General features: G+C 39.7%; 1 protein-coding gene across 5 annotated transcripts in view; it reads right to left on the reverse strand.

The window, feature by feature from the left end:
- Positions 1 to 18,315, reverse strand: part of FUT8 (fucosyltransferase 8) — a 97,327-nt gene extending 79,012 nt beyond the window's left edge. For 2 of the 5 annotated variants that reach the window (XM_059474435.1, XM_059474431.1), the window contains exon 1: positions 18,271 to 18,315. The gene's annotated coding sequence lies outside the window, so the exon portion shown is untranslated. Of the gene's footprint in view, positions 1 to 2,003; positions 2,145 to 17,555; positions 17,731 to 18,270 lie in introns of those variants that run through there. The other 3 variants (XM_059474433.1, XM_059474434.1, XM_059474432.1) reach the window with 2 other exon arrangements.
- Between the last annotated feature and the right edge of the window lie 129 nt (positions 18,316 to 18,444).

Below are 18,444 nucleotides of genomic sequence, written 5' to 3' on the forward strand. Positions count from 1 at the left end.
TTGCAACCTACTTTTTATTTGTTCAACATCTTCTATTACTCCAAACACATAAATCTGCTCCTAAGCATGATAATCCCACCTTCTCTAGTACAAGCAATTTCTGAAGCACACAGACCAGCTTTTACTAAAGTCATCCACATTTTCCACTGCCAGCTCTACAGTTTCAAGTTTCAAGAGAACTGACTGAACCTATGGTAGGGAGAACATTGCATGAAAAGAATCTATTTTAAACAACTAAAAACATTTAAACACAACAAAACCACTTCCAACAAACAAACAAAATCAGCAAATTGGTAAAGAAAAAGAAATGGAAAAATATTCCTTCTATAAGCCCAAGTGAGACTCAGAACACAATTTTTCCAGTTTTAAGAGATAATGTATGTTTCTAATGAAGAAGTGAGTATTTAACTGAAAAACTGAATTTCATTTCTCCTACACCTATCAATCCATCTGCCTGGCAGCACTGCTAATTGCTGGCACTAAGCAAATTTCCTTAAACAAATATGGAAAGAAAAACATCCCACGGAGACAGAAGGAAAGCTATTGTTTTTAATGTATATATTTAAAAAATCATATAGGGTCTTCTATATACATTACATAATGGTTTGGGGTTTGGTTTTGTTGCTTCTTTTTCCTTCAGATTCCTTGCTAAGAGCGAAAAAAGCTGGCATATGCAAGGTACAAAGACAAATCATCAAACTTCTAGTGCCAGAGAAGCAGCTCCCAGGAATCATCTGTTTTGCAGGGAAGTGCACAGAATTCTTTCTGCAGCTCAGTTTGGTATAGGAGGTTCCCCTTCAAACAAGCTTTGATTTCCAATGGTTTGAGAAGGACATAGAAGTTGGTCAATGAAATTCCACTTTCAATTAAGCCAGATCTGGGAGCATTATTCCTCAATATTCATCAAAATAAGCATAAAATACAATGATGCGCCCACAGTTGTTTGGGTTTTTTTTGTAACACAGTACTTTGCCACTTTGACCTTGTTCTAAGAGTACACCATTTTTACCAGCACAAACAACAATTGAGAACAAAACTTAGTATCATTAAGTGCTTATCCTTTAGAGAAGAAAATATAAAATAGCTGCTTTAAGGTACAAAGGTTCTTCATGATATGGAAATTTTGACACATAATGGTTTCTCAAGGAACAAACTCAGAGCACTCTACAAAACTGATGCAGTACACAAAACAGGGCACAATCCCCTGACTTCTTTCATGGACATGTTAAAGGGCCAAATGAAGAATTAAGTTACAAAATAACATCTCAAATATAAACACACTTTTAACCTATCCACTTGCCAGGAGACAGGTGACTCAGAAGGTAATAAACCTATTATTGCACAGTTCTCAAGTTCTTTCCTGCTCCTCTCCTTCAAGACACAATGGCCCAACCACTTGACTCATTTCTCCTTTTTATTTACATGGCCCTAGCTGACACATCCCATTACACCTGGAAGACACATCACTCTTGCTCAGTATTTGCAGGCCTACATTTATCACTTTACAGAATTTCCTGTATGCTAGAGTAACGTTGCTAATGCATTACACTATTGCACATGTGATGCAAATTTGGGGAAAATTTGGAAAAACATATCAAGCACTGGACCTCTTTTAGTTCTCTCAAATCCAGGAAAACATATGTTCCTTTTCCCCAGAGTTCTACTTTTTCTCAGCCATGTGAAGTGCCATCTGTGCTTCCCAGCCTGGCAGGCTAAAACTCTGCTGTCATTCAAATCACCAGTGAGCAAATTAAAGGCAAAGACTGTCCTCTTTAATAAAACAACAAGACTTACAAATGGCAACCTAGATCACAGCAACAAAGGAATGAGTGGCAAGCGTGGGTAGCTAAAGGGTCACAGGGAGGAGAAGGTGGCACACAATAGAATATCTCCAGAGCTTCTCTGTAAACTTCTGCCTCTAGCAAGCTAACGCAAGAACTATGGGAATAAAAAAACGGTAGCTGAAAATCTCGGAAAATAAACAAAAATATAACTCAACTGACACAAGACATCTCGTGAGGTACTCCACCCTGTTAGAAGGCACACTTGGCTCAGGGAGGACAGATATATAGGGTGGGGCAGGAAGTCTTCTCTTGAGTATCTTCAGATTAGTCTGCTCTGAAATACAGAATGCAAAAGAAGCCAAACACTCCGCATAACATCAGAATGGGGAAGTTACAATGAGCAGGAAAATGTAGACCTCCTATAAATGACAAAACCAGAAAATTTAAGTGGATGAGGGAGTTGGATGGACTGATGAGATTGTTTATTTCCTTTTTTTTTTTTGGTTGTTGGGTATAGTTTGGTTTTTTTCTAGACAGCTAGCAGAATCATTCAAAGCATCAGATTTTAATATTAATGATTCACAGAGTAGGCCTTTTAGGAAGCAGATCACAGATAAAACTGAGTTAACCTCTTGTTAGTAACTGGCTTAACTATTGCATTTACAAAAGTTAACCTGAAAGGTTGCATCAATATATTAATGACCAAAACTTTCCCAGACACTGAAATGCAAATCATCATGTCAGAACAAGTCCTGAAATACTTTTGATAAAGGCCAACTGCACTCTCCCAACCTCTGGGAGCAATCTGAGGGTTATCACATGGCTGGGAAAACTTCCAACAGCACTGCGCACACAGCTACCTGTTTTAAGGCTGAAAGATTAACAGAGAGGACACATCTCAATCTGTGCCAGCTGTCCTCAGTAACAGACAATGGTCCACTTTATTAGTGATGATGCAGTCAAAAGGGATTTGAAATCAAACCAGCTTAAGGAAACTAAAATTAAGTGCAGATAAAGTCTGGAAAAGTACATTAAAAAAAAGAGGAGAAAGTAGTAACTATCTTTAGAAATTCAACCAAAAGAATGAGAAAATTTAAAGGAAAGGAAATCACACAGAAAGAATACTCTGTAGACACTGACTAATGAATGAAAATACTGGAAAAAAAGCTGTCAGGAAAACCCAATTAAGAATGTTGTCAAGTGAGAATACATTCAACATATAGAAGAAATAACAGTCTACAAGCTGAAATGCTGGCAAAACCCATTCATTTAAAATCAGGTCAAGAAACAATTTTTTTTCTTTTTAAAAGGCTTTGAATTTGAGGGATGAAATTTTTCATTCAGTACAGCCTCATGTTTATTTGTTACCAGTTGCAGTAATTAGTTCAAAAGAGAAAGTCCATCCTACTAAAAGACAATGTTTGACAGTCATGGGAAAAAAAAATCAGCAAGCTTAACAGAAGACAGTACCATATATTTCACTGAAAAACAACTGTGATTTTGAAAATACAACACAAAGAAACATGGCTGTAAGCCAATTAAAAAAAATCCTATTTGTTTCTAGTTCATATTTATATAAAAAAGCTAGAGAATCTTGCTATTAATTTGGCAGAATAATTTTAAACTGTGGAATTTAATTCACACTATCAAAGTTCTGACATAAAGCAGGTGAAGTTTTTTAAAAATTAAAAAGTATACACCTTACACTGCAAATACCTGCTACCCCTACAAATACCATTACTCAAGTCCTTTACAGTCAGAAAAAAATTATATTGAAAGAGATGTGAACGCACAAGAGAAATACCAACAGAATTATTAAAAATCCTCTACGTATGAATTGAAACAATTCACTAGTAAATTGAAAGAAAGAAACCACATTTTCTATTGTGCCTTAGATGCCTCACCCTTTTCAGAAGGTAGAAAAAAATGAAGAAAGAAAAGGGTAAGTTCTTCAAACCTACCCACAGTGAGCACATGGTTTGATTTTGCTATGGAAATTATACTGGGAATTCATACGTAATTTCATTTTTCCTTTAAAGCTTTTCAAACAAGAAGCAAATAAAAATCATAGCACTTTATTTCAAAGTCTATCATCGATCAGCTTGAGTGATTCTGGTTTTATTAACTGACTGGTCAAGTAGCAGTGCATTAACAAGATTGTGGTCAACCTCACTGCTGTGACTCAGAGCCACACCAGCAGCTGCGCAGATTTCAAAGATAGTATCAATCCTGTACTGCTGCCACTGCTCCTCCGTGGGAAGGCTAAGAACAGATGCAAGCAGCACTCAGCAACCAGGAAGCTGAGAAAAAAAGGAACACACAACACTGCTTCCCTTGAGAGCAGTGCAGCTTCATGTTTATCAGCCATGGAAAATGTTCACGTTTATCAGATGGGTTAATCAAAGGTAGATCTTCAAACAAATCTTCAAACAAAGTAAGAAGACTATCAAATTTAAGATCCTTGGAATTAAGATCAAAGAAGTGGTCAGGGATTTTCAATAAAAAAAATCTGAAAGACCTTTCTGCAATATCTGTTAGGTGCCTGATAATGAAGTATGATGAAAATCTGTATTAAATATAATTCCATCAGTATTAATATTATACAGAAAACCTATATAATTTATATCATTCAGTGCAGCAGAAAATGCCCTTAGAATATATTCCTTGATACTACACACCCAGTTTTACAGAACCTAAATGTTAGGGAAAAAAACATGTACTAATACTAGAGTACATTTCATTTCAGAGAGATTTCAGGTCTTTTAAGTTGCTGGTATTTGAAAAATTTTTGACATCTTTTCCTTGAGCAGGCTTCACCACAAACAGACTAAAGCAGTGTGATATTATGAGCCTATTCCTTCAAATGTACACTTCAATGTTCCTCCTGAAGTGGTTGTTATTTTCCTGTCTCCCACTTTTACTATCCATTAGCCAATCTTGTATAACTTTCTTACTCCTCTCATGCTTAATTTATAAAGAAAATATTTAGCAAATTATACATGTCCTTCCTACTTAGGGATAAAAAGTAAAAAAGTTACATGTTGATTTTTAATCAAGTTGAATTTCATCTTTTTTTCTCTTTCAGTTTATAATGTATGAAGGAGAGCAGACAGACACTGCAACGAATTTACTGTGGGTTAAAGGCTCCACAAAAAAGTGCTTCATTCATACCCAAAGCAAGAACACATTGGTAGTAAGTTGGGTTTCCCTACAATACCCAATGACTGTGGTACAAGCCACCCAATGTGATCAGTATAATCTGGTATAATTACATATTTTTGTATATATCTCAGTCTATATGCATATAATGTGGATAAGTTTAATCTACACTATACATATAACCCAGTTTTCAAACAGCAAAGACCTTTATATAAATTGCACCGAGCTTCACTTCTGTTTCCCTTTGTAACAGCTGCTTCATTTGACCATTGATCACCCTTTCCCATCAGTCAAGAGATGCTGGCAGACACCAAGCCAAGAAAACACGGCAGTACTCAAACACCAAGAGACACAGAATTATGAAAATGAGGTTTCTGCTAAATCCTGATCCCAGTAACAGGACACTAGGAAAAGAAAAGGAAGTATATGGATGAACTCTGGGAAACGTGAAAGAAAAGATATTGAGAAAACATTAAAAAAACCCACATGTAATCTTAAGCCTGATACACAAGCAAAATTTGTAGCAGCTTTCACTGTACATTTAGTTTTACAGAGACACAGTTTGACATCAGTGCTGTCCATCAGTGAACTCATTAGAGAGCCTACTGGATAAAGAAGGACAAACTTGTCACAACATTTCATACATTTCCATCAGGAAATAGTCTAAAGCTGAGAAAGTACAAGATAAAAGACAGATGAGAGACAAAATTGTTGAAGCTCAAATGTACCCTTAAGTACTGAGACTGCCTTCTAAATAACTTTTCTCTACATACATATATATATACACTGTCACCAATTACACATATGTAATTAGTGCAATTAAAAGGAGACAGACACCTGTAATAGTACAAGTGTCATTAGAAATCAGTTCAAATGACAATATTCCATTTCGGTTTACCATTGTTTATTCTTATATACTGTCACTCTATTTTTTTATGTTAGTACATACCAACTGCACATCTGGGACTATCTACCTTCAAAATAACAGTAAGTCTTTGCACAGCATATCCAAACACAGCTGAAGAATTCTCAGATGGGAATCCACAGTTCACAGCATTTTTTTTTACCTACAATCACATTTGACCTAACATAACAATTTTTAAAAAGCCACAGTAGAGCCCTGAGCTCTAGATACAATTCAACACCAGGTGATGGCAGTTAATAAACATCATATTAATAAAATATTTTCAAGCAAAAATCAGGAAAATAACTGTCCAAAGGAGCGCTCCAAATGCTTCCATTTCACAGTATTAATGATTTCAAAAAGAACAGTTAAAACTATAATCTTTTTTGATAAGGTATGCTTAAACCAGATAAATAATCAATTTCATTGTGGTTGCTTCTGCCAGGGACAGTAAGAAGTTAAATACTACTGTAGAAGACTTCAAGAGAAAAGCCACTAACAAAAGGTTAGCAATCTAAAGATTTCCTATTTGCTTATGACTTTAAGGTCTTGCATAACAGAATGGCACAGAGAACATTAGGTACACAAGCGGGTTTTTACTGTCCTAGAAGTCGGGTCACAGTAAATCCCTTTAAGAAACAAAAAACTGGCTAAATATATTTGACTTACAGTTGCCAGTGAGTGTTACCCACTATTTACAAACTTCTCTGCAAGAAACAATTTTCAGGAACATCGAGGTTGCACCTTTGCTGTCTAACACAGTATGACCAAATTGTAGCATTTCACATCAGCATCACAAGGAAATATATTTAAATGAAAATTTAGGAACTGTGAAAAAGTGTTTCTGTATTTATACTAGCTATATGAACATGAAGAAAGTCAAAAGGTCTGACTCAGCGTGAAAGCTGTTCAGAATCTGTATGCACCTTCAAAATAGCACTGTGAAATAAATAAGATACAATTCTGCTTACTATTTTTTCCACTTATTTCTAAATATAACCATGTGATTGATACCCTGGTTAATATTTCTGATGGGACACTAAACTATTACCTCAATTTACTAGCTCAGATTTTTGAAAGCATAAAAAATTAGTAATATAAGTCTATAAAATCTAAAGCCCAAGATTAATCATTTAATTTTCTAAACAATCTATAGCAAAACACCTCTCCTATGAGGAAAGACTGACAGAATTGGGATTGTTCAGCCCGAAAAAGATAAGGCTTCAGGGTAACCTAAATGCTGCCTTCCAGTACCTGAAGGGAGTCCAGTGAAAGGTATCCCTGCCCATGGCAGGAGGGTTGGAGCTGAATGATCTTTAAGGTCTGTTCCTGCACAAACCATTCTATGATTCCATGACACTCCGGATATCATACCAATGCCTTAATCAGCATGGCATGACTTGAAAACACCTGAAAATCTGTACTATATTGTGCCACAGTCAATTTTATGCTCCTCTTCCAAATCTCTTCTCTAAGTAAAGGGCTCTCCACTGGAGAAAGCAGGATGTTAGGTAAGCAAGAGAAAACCTGGAATCAGACAGGCCAAGGTACAACAAAAGGCATCCCCAAAGTTAACAAATATAAAAGGACCAATCAAAGATCAGATGGGGTGGGGGGGAAATACAAGTCACATCAACAAAAACTGCAGCTAAAAAGGACTTAGATTTAATCTTTTTCTAATGACAACTGATATCCACTTGACATAAAAAGTTGGATAAAAGGGGATTTTAACCACAGGTGAAACCTGTAACTGTGAACAAACCAACACTGGAGACATGCATGCAGTTAACCAATCCCCTCAGCAGGCATACAAATGTGTCAGTTCCCCTTCCATTCTTGTGAAGAATGAGCAAGCCCATCCCAAATAGCCACAACACCCAAACACCTGAGTCCAACACAGTTGGAATAGTAAATGTACTCACAATCTACATAAGAACATGTGCCACAAAAGGCACAGTCTTCAAAGTCTTAACTGAAAATACAGTTGGTCACAAATCTGTGACTGTCTCTTCAAAGCCAGGACAGCAGGATCTTATCTGCTGAAGGACTTGAGGACACAGTGGATTTGGAAGTAAGCAAAAATCAATGCTCTGTAAAACAGTATTCCAAACTCATTCTTCGGAAAGTCTAGATCAAAACCTCTCTGGTGAAGAGATGCCAGCACACCCTGTCACATCTCAACACATGGTTTTATGACCCTGTGTCAGATTTCAGTCCTTGGGATATTTCCTATTCTTGTTCCAACAGCTTGAAGCATCTAGACATGTTCAGTGTGCCTAAGGATAAACTGTGAGTGATTTTGTGCACACACACAGAAGGCTCTTAAAAGCAAGTAACTGAGTACAGACCATGTTCTCTCAGCTCTTCTACAGACACAGAATCTGCAGAATTATTAACATTACCTATGCATGATGCTGCAGTACGTTGTACCGGAAAATCAAACAAGCATTTTAAATTGTGCTGATCTCTCTCTATCTCATATGTATGCCTGGCTCCTTGAGAGACAAACATTTCTGTGCTCTACTTATACTGAATTCCTCATCTGTAAGAGCACTATCTGTTGTAATTAAGTGAAGAAGGATAAAAGGGCTTTCTCACATGCATTACAAGGATCTTGCTGCCACTGAAAAAAAGTTACATCAGAAAAAAAACATCAACAATCTGCTAGGGGACATCCCCCGCTCCCTAGGAAGTACACAAATCATATATCTGCAGAATCTGAAAATACTGTCATAGGGTGTAATGTAAGCTGCCATATTACCAAAATTGCCATCCATCTTTACAGCCTGGCAGAGCAAACTTCAGAGTATTGATACCTAGTCCAGCACTACCTCATTGACGTTAAAAGGTAAAAACCATTGCAAAGAGAATGTCTAGCAGTTCAATCCAAAATTCAGACTGCTGAGTAGGCATCAGCAATGAAGAATAACTCAAGGAGAACATCTTTCAATGCCACTGAATGCCTGCAGTGGGCCACGTGAGGAAAAAGGTGTAAGTCACGCTGTCCTAGCTGCTATAACTTAAAAACACCCCAAGCAATAGACAGATCAAAAAGTCAGATGCTGTACTGTTAAAAAACAAATCCCAAGATAACTGTGAAACAGATTTAGCTATTGAACAGAAATGTGAAGACATGCATCAAGAAGACTGTAAACTGTGAACAAGTCATTCTAAACCCCAGACTACAGAAAAGGGAAGGGCAGAGACTATCTAACCATGGCACAATACCACAAAGGTGTCCCACTGAAACCCTCAAAAGTAAGGACAACATTTCTGTTTAAGTTTTTCTCCTGTATATTCAAATCTTGCCCTAAATAAGAAACAAATGCTTGCCTAGGCAGCTGAGAGAAACCAAAGACGTTGCCCTGCCATGAATGGTTTAATACAACTAGGGGTGGGAGAAAATCAGAAAGGGGGTGGGGGGACAGAGTATTCATCAACACATTACAGCCACATTAGATGACTGTATCCTTGAGAGGGAACAGTTTTTGCTATTGCTGTGTGAGCACTGATTGTCAAACAAAGGAAGTTGTTTAGCAAGCACCCAAAACGAGAAAAAAATATCAGTTAAGTATAGCATATCAGGTATACTACACATTTTATCATCACAAATAGAGGCACAGAGCTAAAGGGTCCAGGCAATCTGAAAGCTCACATTCTGAACTTGGTCAACAGGATTTTTCCTTAGAGGCAAAGGGTTTTAAGAAGAAATTTTGTAATTGAAAACATTAATAATTTAAACAAATATTTTTATTATATGTTTTAGAAACTCTTCAATAAACAGCATATTGGATAAATACTTACTTTAATACTTTTTACATCAATTAAAAAAAACCTTCAAAAAAATAAACTCCAAAAAGCTTAACAAATATATCAGTACCCATACAAATCAGATTTACTTTGAAAAGTTACTGTGTCACTGTGCAAACAAACTATGGTGAAGTACAACAAAAGTAATATAACAAACTAAAGATGAACATTGGGAGGTTATTGGAAGATAATTCCTATTGCTCTTTTACAAAACCTTTTGTAAGAGCAATGCTTTGAAGAAAGATTTTAATTCACAGCAAGTCAAAATTGACGTCCATAAGATATTCACAGCAATGTTCCACAAGTTCCTAAAGAGTCTGTAGCATGCAGAATTAATAATGTCATGGTGATATTTATTGCTATTAACTGCCTCACAAAAGAAATTCTCTAATATTACAGAAAATTATTCATCATACTATAAGATTATGAAGCAAACATATAATGAAAGCATTCTCCTAAAAAGCATTTACATTCAGAGTATTGCCACCACAAAGCAATTGTAGCAGCACAAACCTCATCAAGCTCTAGAATGACCAACAGAAGTATTTATTTTTACCATGTGATATATTCTGAAAATAAATTATGCACATTATGCTTATAAATATCTAATATTTGAAGGAACTAAATACAATCATTGATTCATGGAAACTACGCTTTGCTACAGAAATCACCATTTGTTTTAGGGAGGATATCTACAGAGGACAGGTTAGCAAGTACAAATGAAGAGACAAAAACATCATTCCTCATATAACATCTCACACTTAGATAACAAAAAAGAAAAATTAATTTTAACTACACATGTACATCCAGCCTGTTATTTCACAGTAGCTCTCTGCAACAGGCAAGTCTTCTGATTTGAAGACTTTTAGTCAAAAGTCTTCCAAAACAGTTACTGGGCTCCTTGCATCTTAGGACTACATCTCTTCCTTTATTTATTCCCTACCCTGAAAATGTGGCAGGGGAGGGAGAAAAGAGTAGGAAGAAAAAATAATCATCTGAGGGATCTAGTATACAGTATTTAGGGGGGTAGGGGGAGGGGGGGGTGGAAATCAGAATTGATTGCAACTGATTTAACAGGTTGTCAGAAAATCATCACCTTGAAATGATGCATTATGAGCTACATAATATGAATATACATACATATCATGACAAACGACCAAGAGAGATCACCAATTTTTAAGTCTGACAGATACTTCATTGTAAAAGAATAATTTTTTACTTTAAGTTGCCAAAGGCTTTTCAAGACGACCCGTTCTGCGCCAGGTGTCCATGTCAAAGCTGCTTCAAAGTTTACACGGTATGCAAAACATATTTTTCCTCCTTCCACGGAAAGCTACATAAAAATACACTTTTGTCTCATTACAAAAGGTTTTCTTCAAAAAGTTTAATCGCTCATATGCTTTAAGCTCTACATGCATCTTTCTAAGAGACAGCACCCTGACATACAAGTGATGCTTTTGTCAAGCTCACTGTAATGTAACTGTTACTGATTTTGTTTTGATATGTTGCAGCTGAGCCACCGACATATTCTGTCTGTACTTATTCCATTCCTGTAAGGCTTCTGGGAACTAAAGATCCACAGGATAACATAGCTTAGAAGGGACCTTCACATGTCCCTCAGTCCAATCTCCTGCTCAAGGTCAGATATAAGAATGGGTTGCTCAGCTTTCCCATTTGGGTCCTGAAAACCTCTAAGACAGAAGCTGTGCAGCCTCTCAGGGCAACCTCCTACACAGCTTCAATACTCCCCATGGAAAGAGGTTTTCTTTATATCAAGCCTGAACCTTCTGTGTTTCAACTAATGAACACTGCCTCACGTCCTCTCCCCACACATCTCAGTAAAAGAGCCTGACTCCATCTTCTCAGTGATATCCTCAAAAAAACAGTATGTTGTTGTTTGATCTCACTGAGATCATCTCTTTCTCCAGCTGAAAAAACCCATCTCAGCCTCTCCTCACAGGATGAGTGTTCCAGTTCCCTAATCATCTTGGTAGTCCTCCATCAACTTTACTTCTACTTATCAATATCTTTCCTGTATTCAGCGTCCCAAAACTGGGCACAGCATCTAGATGCAGTCTCATGAGCACCAAGCAGAGAGCAACAACCACTTCCCTCCATTGCTGGCTATGTTCCTTCTCATAGAGTTTCATCTCATTGGATGTTGCTGCCCTTCATTTTTTTAGACTGAGAGAGTCAGGGTTGTGGAGAATAAGAGGGAAACAAAGAGGAAAAGGAGAGAAGGCTCCTCTGAAACCTTAGAGCACTTTGCAGACCTAAAGGAGGTCTACATAACAGCCGGAGAGGGACTACTGACAAGGGCATGCAGTAATAGGGCAAGGCGGAATGGCCGTCAGCTGAAAGAGGGAAAGTTTCGATAAGACACTAGGAAGAAATCTTTTACTGTGAAAATGGTGGAATTCTGGACCAGGTTGCCCAGTGAGGTTGTGGATACCCCATCCCTGGAAGTGTACAAGGCCAGGCTGGATGGGGCTCTGAGCAACCTGGTCTAGTGGAAGGTGTCCCTGCCCATGGTGGGGGGCTGGAACTGGATGATCTTTTACATCCCTTTGTATAGGGTGTGACTGAGATAGAGTTCTTTTTTTTTCCTTTTCCATAACAGCCCTCAGTGCTGTGCTTTACACTGGTAGCAGGGAACCATTCCATGATTCTGCAGGGGCATGCTGCTGCTGATCCACGGGCAGAGTGCTGTCTGCCAAGACCCCAGGTTTCTCCAGCAGAGCTGCTTTCCAGCCTGTCAGTCCCCAGCCTGTAACACTGCAAGGTGCTCCTGTTTCACCAGTGTAGGACTCTGCAGCTGTTCTTGAATAAAGCTCCAGATGGGCCTTGTGTTCACAGCAACAAAGTCCCCCTGAATGGCAGCCCCATCATCAAGCACAACTATCTCCCCTCAGCTTGGTGTCATCTGCAAGCACAAGAGCACACTTTGTCACTATTCAGCACAAATCCCTGCAGTACCCCTCTTGTTACCAACCTCCCTATATGACACACTAAGCACTCCTTTCTGAATCCATCTATCCATCCTTCCATCCATCCATCCATCCATCCATCCATCCATCCATCCATCCATCCATCCAATCTTTTTTATATCTTCTAGTTCTCCAGAAATCTGTTATGTCCAAATCTGTATATAAGAATATCACTGGAGATTGAGTTGAGAATCTTGCTAAAGTCCAGGAAAATTAAATCCACTGTTCTTACCTCTTCCAAATATTCAGTCATCTTACCATAGAAGGTAATCTGCCTTATCATGCATGATTTACCTTTGACAAATCCATGCTGACTGCTCCCATTCACCTACTTCTTGTGACCAGAAATGTGTTCCAAGAAAACCCATGCCCCTATTTTCCCAGGGACAAAAAAGGAAGCTACCCAGTTTGTAGCTCTTTGGGCTGTATTTTGGCCTTTTCTGGAGGGTGCAACATATGCATTTGTTCAGCCATTGAGAGGGTCTCCTGGTTTCAAAGACGCTAGGGAAGGACCTCGCTGTGACACTGGCCAGCTCTATCAACGTTCACAGGCATCCTTTTGGCCCCATGCACTGGTAGGATTTGAGTCATCTCAATAATCCCCAGCTGAATCCTCAGCCACTGCTGGCAGCTGCTCTCCTCAAACCCTTGTTACTAAGCACAGAGGCCTGGGAGACCTTGCTGGTGATGCCTCACTAAGGAACAGAAGGATCAGGGTACCCCAGCCTTATCTGTATCCACTATGACACATCATGTTCCAAAAGAAGCTCATATTTTACTTGTCCTGCTTTTCACTACTCAAGTACTAGAAGAAACTCTTCTTGCTGCCCTTGATCTCCTTCCTAAGCATCATCTCTAGGTGAGCATTGGCTCTCTTGATGTCATCCCTACATACCAGGACAATTTTTCTAAATTTTTCCTTTGTAGCCTGTCCCAGCTGCCCCTGTTTGTATATCCCATTTTTGCACTGCAGCTCAGACATGAGTTCCCCACAAAGTCATCTCTTGATAGGCCAGCTTGCTTTCCCGATTATCAGGATGGACCACTGGTATCTAAATTTATTCTCAATGATACCCCTGCTGGATCCAACAAGTATGAAAACATAAGCTATCCATGTAAACAAAAGGATGGAAAAGAGAGGAACCAATACAATTTGACTAAAGAAAGAACTGCAACATGGGAAAAAGCTGATACAGTTGACACACTGAACACAATCTTGAGTTTGGGATACAGACCAAGTCTGAGATGGCATGAAAGGAAAAAACAAATTCAGATGAGGGAAGTCAGGAAGAATGAAGCACAACATTGAAGGGGGAAAACTACAGAATACAGAACTACAGGAGCCAGTGGAAATGCTCAACACAGAGAGATCCTTTTTATGACAGAGAACTGGATGTGAAACTGAGGATAGTGGAGAGAAACCTGAAACCAGCAGACAGGACTGTGAAAGGATTCAAACAGTGGAAAAAGCTCAGATAAACAACTTATTAGTCAGAACCTCTATGCACACTGGATAGTACTGGATGCCAGATAAGCCCTTTAGCAAGAAACAAACTGTTTACATGGGGAAAATAGAATTGTGATAAAAATTTCAGGATAGGGCAAAGAAGATTGGGACAGGGATATCACACAAGGAATAAGCAGAAAAATCAGCATCCAACAGAATACATTCACTCCCAGAGCCTGGAATAGAGCCCAAGATTGCAGAGTTTCACCTCTACTTTCAAACACTTCAAAATCTCAGAAAACCATACACAGACAACATCATCTGGAGTACAGCTGAATAACAAATTACCAGTATCACATTCCCAGCTAGCTCAAGTGGCACAAGTTGCAAGGCAAAATAGACAAATTTCAGCATTTTTAGAGACTTTAATAGGCATATTAGTCATATGTGCAATCCCACAGGACAGAGGGTTTCCTACTGTCCATCAGGTTTGCTGACTTTTTTTTAAACTAGAACGTTGAATATTTTGGTTATGTGCAAAGAATTTGAGAGAGTTTTAAACAGTTGACTACCAAAAAACCTACCCATTGGTTAAAAAATATATATAGTCACATCACAAAAATTAAAGGTTATTTGATCTTGTTCTCTGTGCCCTTGTGCTCAAGGTACTCTTGCTGTGTTACTGAACAATGTGTAAGAAAAACAATAAATAACAACATTATATTATATAAGGACCTTGCCATATGCACTGCAAATGTTGGCAAGTGTGCTGTTAATAAGACAGGTATTGTAGAAAAAGTGAGGGAATTAATACTGTCCTGGATTTTTTTTTCCTTCTTTCTTGCACACAAATCATCTTTAAAGGAAAAAAATATATCAAAAACCCCCTACAAACTTTTAATGGGGAATCCACTCTTCATCAAAATTATGGACTTAGTACCATGGGGTTAACACTGCAACAGATCTAAGTATTTATCCCTGCAGTCTAAATCAACACACACCATTCTACAAATCAAGCAATGAGGTCTTTCCTAGATAGGCATTCATGGATCCCTGTTGAGGGGTTTATTAAAAACAACAAAAAAAAAAGCCAGATTATTGTTAGTAAATTAGACCTTTATGGGAAAACCTCTTGGAATACATAAATCATTAAAACACTGATAGATTATTTTGAAAAATCATATCATAAAGCTCCTAAATTGGATATTCAACACAAAGGAATACATAATATATCTCAGGAGACTTATGTGAAAATATTACTAGTGAAACATGCAGGCACTAGAGACTGAAGGTAATGAAACAGCAAAAGAGGAAATTAAGAAAGTACAGTATGAACAGCACATAAACAAAAATTGAGGCCACACATTATTTGATACTAAGAAAAAGGATTCAGTATGGCACACTGAACACCATCTATGCCATTCTATGCTATAAACTGAAAGCAACATTGCAGGGAAAAATGTAAAATTTAACCCTACATTTATAGGCCACATTACATGACTACAAGAATCTCTGATTGTGCCATTTCATGATGTGTAAGAGCTTGATCTTGCAACTTCAAAGTTCTTTGGATACAGATTTTGTTGCACAACAGCAAAACGCATACTCTATTTCCCAAAAAAAAAATCACACATCACTTTCAGATTATTTCATCATACAAGAGATGCATATTAATGCAATCATACATAGCATGCATCATCTATATTTGTTTTTCTTATTGTATTAGAAGCATATTCTATGACCAGACAAGATTTAATTAAGTCAGTTTTGCTTTGACACTAGCTCCCCCTCCAGACCAGTTTAAGATTACAGTCATTACTTTTTACTTTAATTCTGACTGCAACAAGATATAAATACTCAAATCCAAACCTTCTTCTTCTTTATCCATTGAAATGTCAATGAACAGACTGATTTGATAAACTATAAATAAAATTAACATTTATTACTTTTAACTGCATACATTCCAAGCCTGGGAAAATGATTTGGTTTAGAAAAGATCTGACAGATAAAGCACCTATTCCATACAGCCACACAAAGACAGAAATGGATCAAAAAAAATTTCCACAGTATGAATGGTGTGCAATATTTGTAATATATAAGTATTCAATTATACAATGAAGTCTCTATTTGAAGTTGCAATAAAGTGATCATAAACCACAGATGTCAAACCAAAGGGAAGCCCCTAGGTGGTTTAGTACCACCTTTACCAATTCACTTAAGGTGAAGTAGCTCTATTTCTACTTCAGCATGTATAGCTAACATATTTTTTTCTTGTATTGCCTAGAACTACTGTACTTTCAGTTGTTCAGCTAATTAAACCACCAAAATTTTAAACAAATGAAGACAATGGGCTAAAACTGACCTTCTGTATTTCCCAGTTGTCAAATGTCCTGGCAACTATATCACTGAAAGAGTGAATTTACCTGATTCAACACTCCAAGTTGATTCCTGCCCTTCTCTCATTGTTGAACTTTTTGCTCAGAAAATATGAGTAATTAATTGTACTTCCAACTTTGAAAAAGGCTGTCTTATTACATGTAGTTGGGAAAATATGCAAACTTTGCAATATGCTAGTGTGCCTGCTTAAGGTAAATATTCATATAAAACCCTAACAAGCATAACTAAAAATCTGGCAGTAAGCATACCTGCAATAACCAGAGAAACAGACGCTACTGGAAATACATCAAAGCAGAGTCACCAACTCCCCATAACTAGTTTTCTTTAATAATGAAAGGAATTGTAACAGTCATCTGTAAAAGCACCCCAAGCACCAGCAGCACAGGCAAGTTGGCCATTTATTTGCTTTTGCAGTTCAGACTTCTCTGAAGTTTTTGATGACTTGCAGTGGAAAATTACTTGGAAAAATAAATAAGATTAATACTATAAAATCAAGAAACCTTTTCATGCTCACTCCTTCTGAAGCATTTACACCAGTAACTTCCAGGCCTAGACATTAAGATCCTCTACTTGGGGACAGAAAGAGTATGTATGCATATATATATGTACACATGTATACTGAAACATACAATTTTCAGCTGATGTGTATGTTTCAGTATACAAACACACACAGACAGAACAAGAGGTGCCAAGTGCTAATAGAAGGTCACAGATAAAGCACACGAATGTTGTGAGCACAGGGTTGTTTGCCACATCCATGAACACACAGCAAGCGCATCACAGCATACCGTGTGTGCGCTAAGGGCACAAGGACAGCAGGTACTGCCCCGAGGAAGTTACAGTCTTCAACAAGCAATTTTACAGCTCATGCCTTTGCCCTTAGGCTTCTTGGTACACTCTGCACCACAGCACTATAGTTTCTGCCTCTTGTACCCTCAACCAGGAGCTTCTGAAAGCAGAGGGTCAGTCTTTGCAGTGCACCAAGAACACCCTGCGCGCACTACTGGCACACACGTGTGAAAGACCTGAGCGTACATCAAGCACTAACTAAATCGCCAGAGCCTTACCAGTAACAGGATCCACGACCAAAGCCAATTGTGCCGAAAAACAGGAAAGGTCGCCGTGGGAAAAGCCCCAGGCAACAACCGAAGGCTCTGTACCCGTGTCAGGCAAGCACTTCCTCGAGCTACTAGGCGGCCCCAAAGCGTGAGGTCCGTCCTCACAGCCCCCGCTCCCCGTGTATTCCTCCCTGCCAAAAGCGGGCGTCCCCTCGGGCGGCCGCAGTTCCCGGGACAAGGAAAGTTGGAGGCCGCCCCCCGCGCCTGCCCTGCGGCCGCGGCGCACGGGACGGCGGCAGCCGCGCTCCGCGCTGCGGGAACCGCGCTGTCCGCGCCGCGCCCGGGGCAACGCCGCCGCCCGGGGCTCGCACGCATCTCCCTCCCGGGCCCGGCCCGGCCCCGCCGCCCACGGTGATGCCCCGGCCGCTCGCCGAGCCCCGGCCTCCCCTTCCTCCGCCGCGCTCTCCGGCGGCCTCAGGCCCCAGCAGCGACCCTCAGGTGCGGGAGCCCAGGGGGACCCCGGCACACGGCAGGGACCGGCCCCCTCCCCGCCATCACCACCCCGGCGGCGGCGGCAGCGGTTGCTGAGCAGCGCCCGAGTCGCAAAAGCGGCGGCGCCAGGCCCGAGGGAGAGATGGGGAGCGCTCGCCGGAGCCGCCCGGTCTCGCCTCGGTACCCGCTTCCCCGCCGCCGCGGCTGCCGCTCAGCCCCCGCATCCCCTTACCGGAGCGCCGGCGCCGCCGGCGGAGCCCGCGCTGCCGCTGCCGCGGGTGCCGGGCGGGGGGGGCGGCGGGGCTGGCGGGCGGGGAGCGGCGGGAGCAGACGGAAGCAGGAACCCGCCGGCGGCGGAGCGGAGCTGGCGGGGACGGGGCGCGGGGCGCGGGCAGGGCGCGCGCCG

Source organism: Ammospiza nelsoni, chromosome 6 (genome assembly GCF_027579445.1).
Source record: "Ammospiza nelsoni isolate bAmmNel1 chromosome 6, bAmmNel1.pri, whole genome shotgun sequence".
NCBI classification, from domain to species: domain Eukaryota; kingdom Metazoa; phylum Chordata; class Aves; order Passeriformes; family Passerellidae; genus Ammospiza; species Ammospiza nelsoni.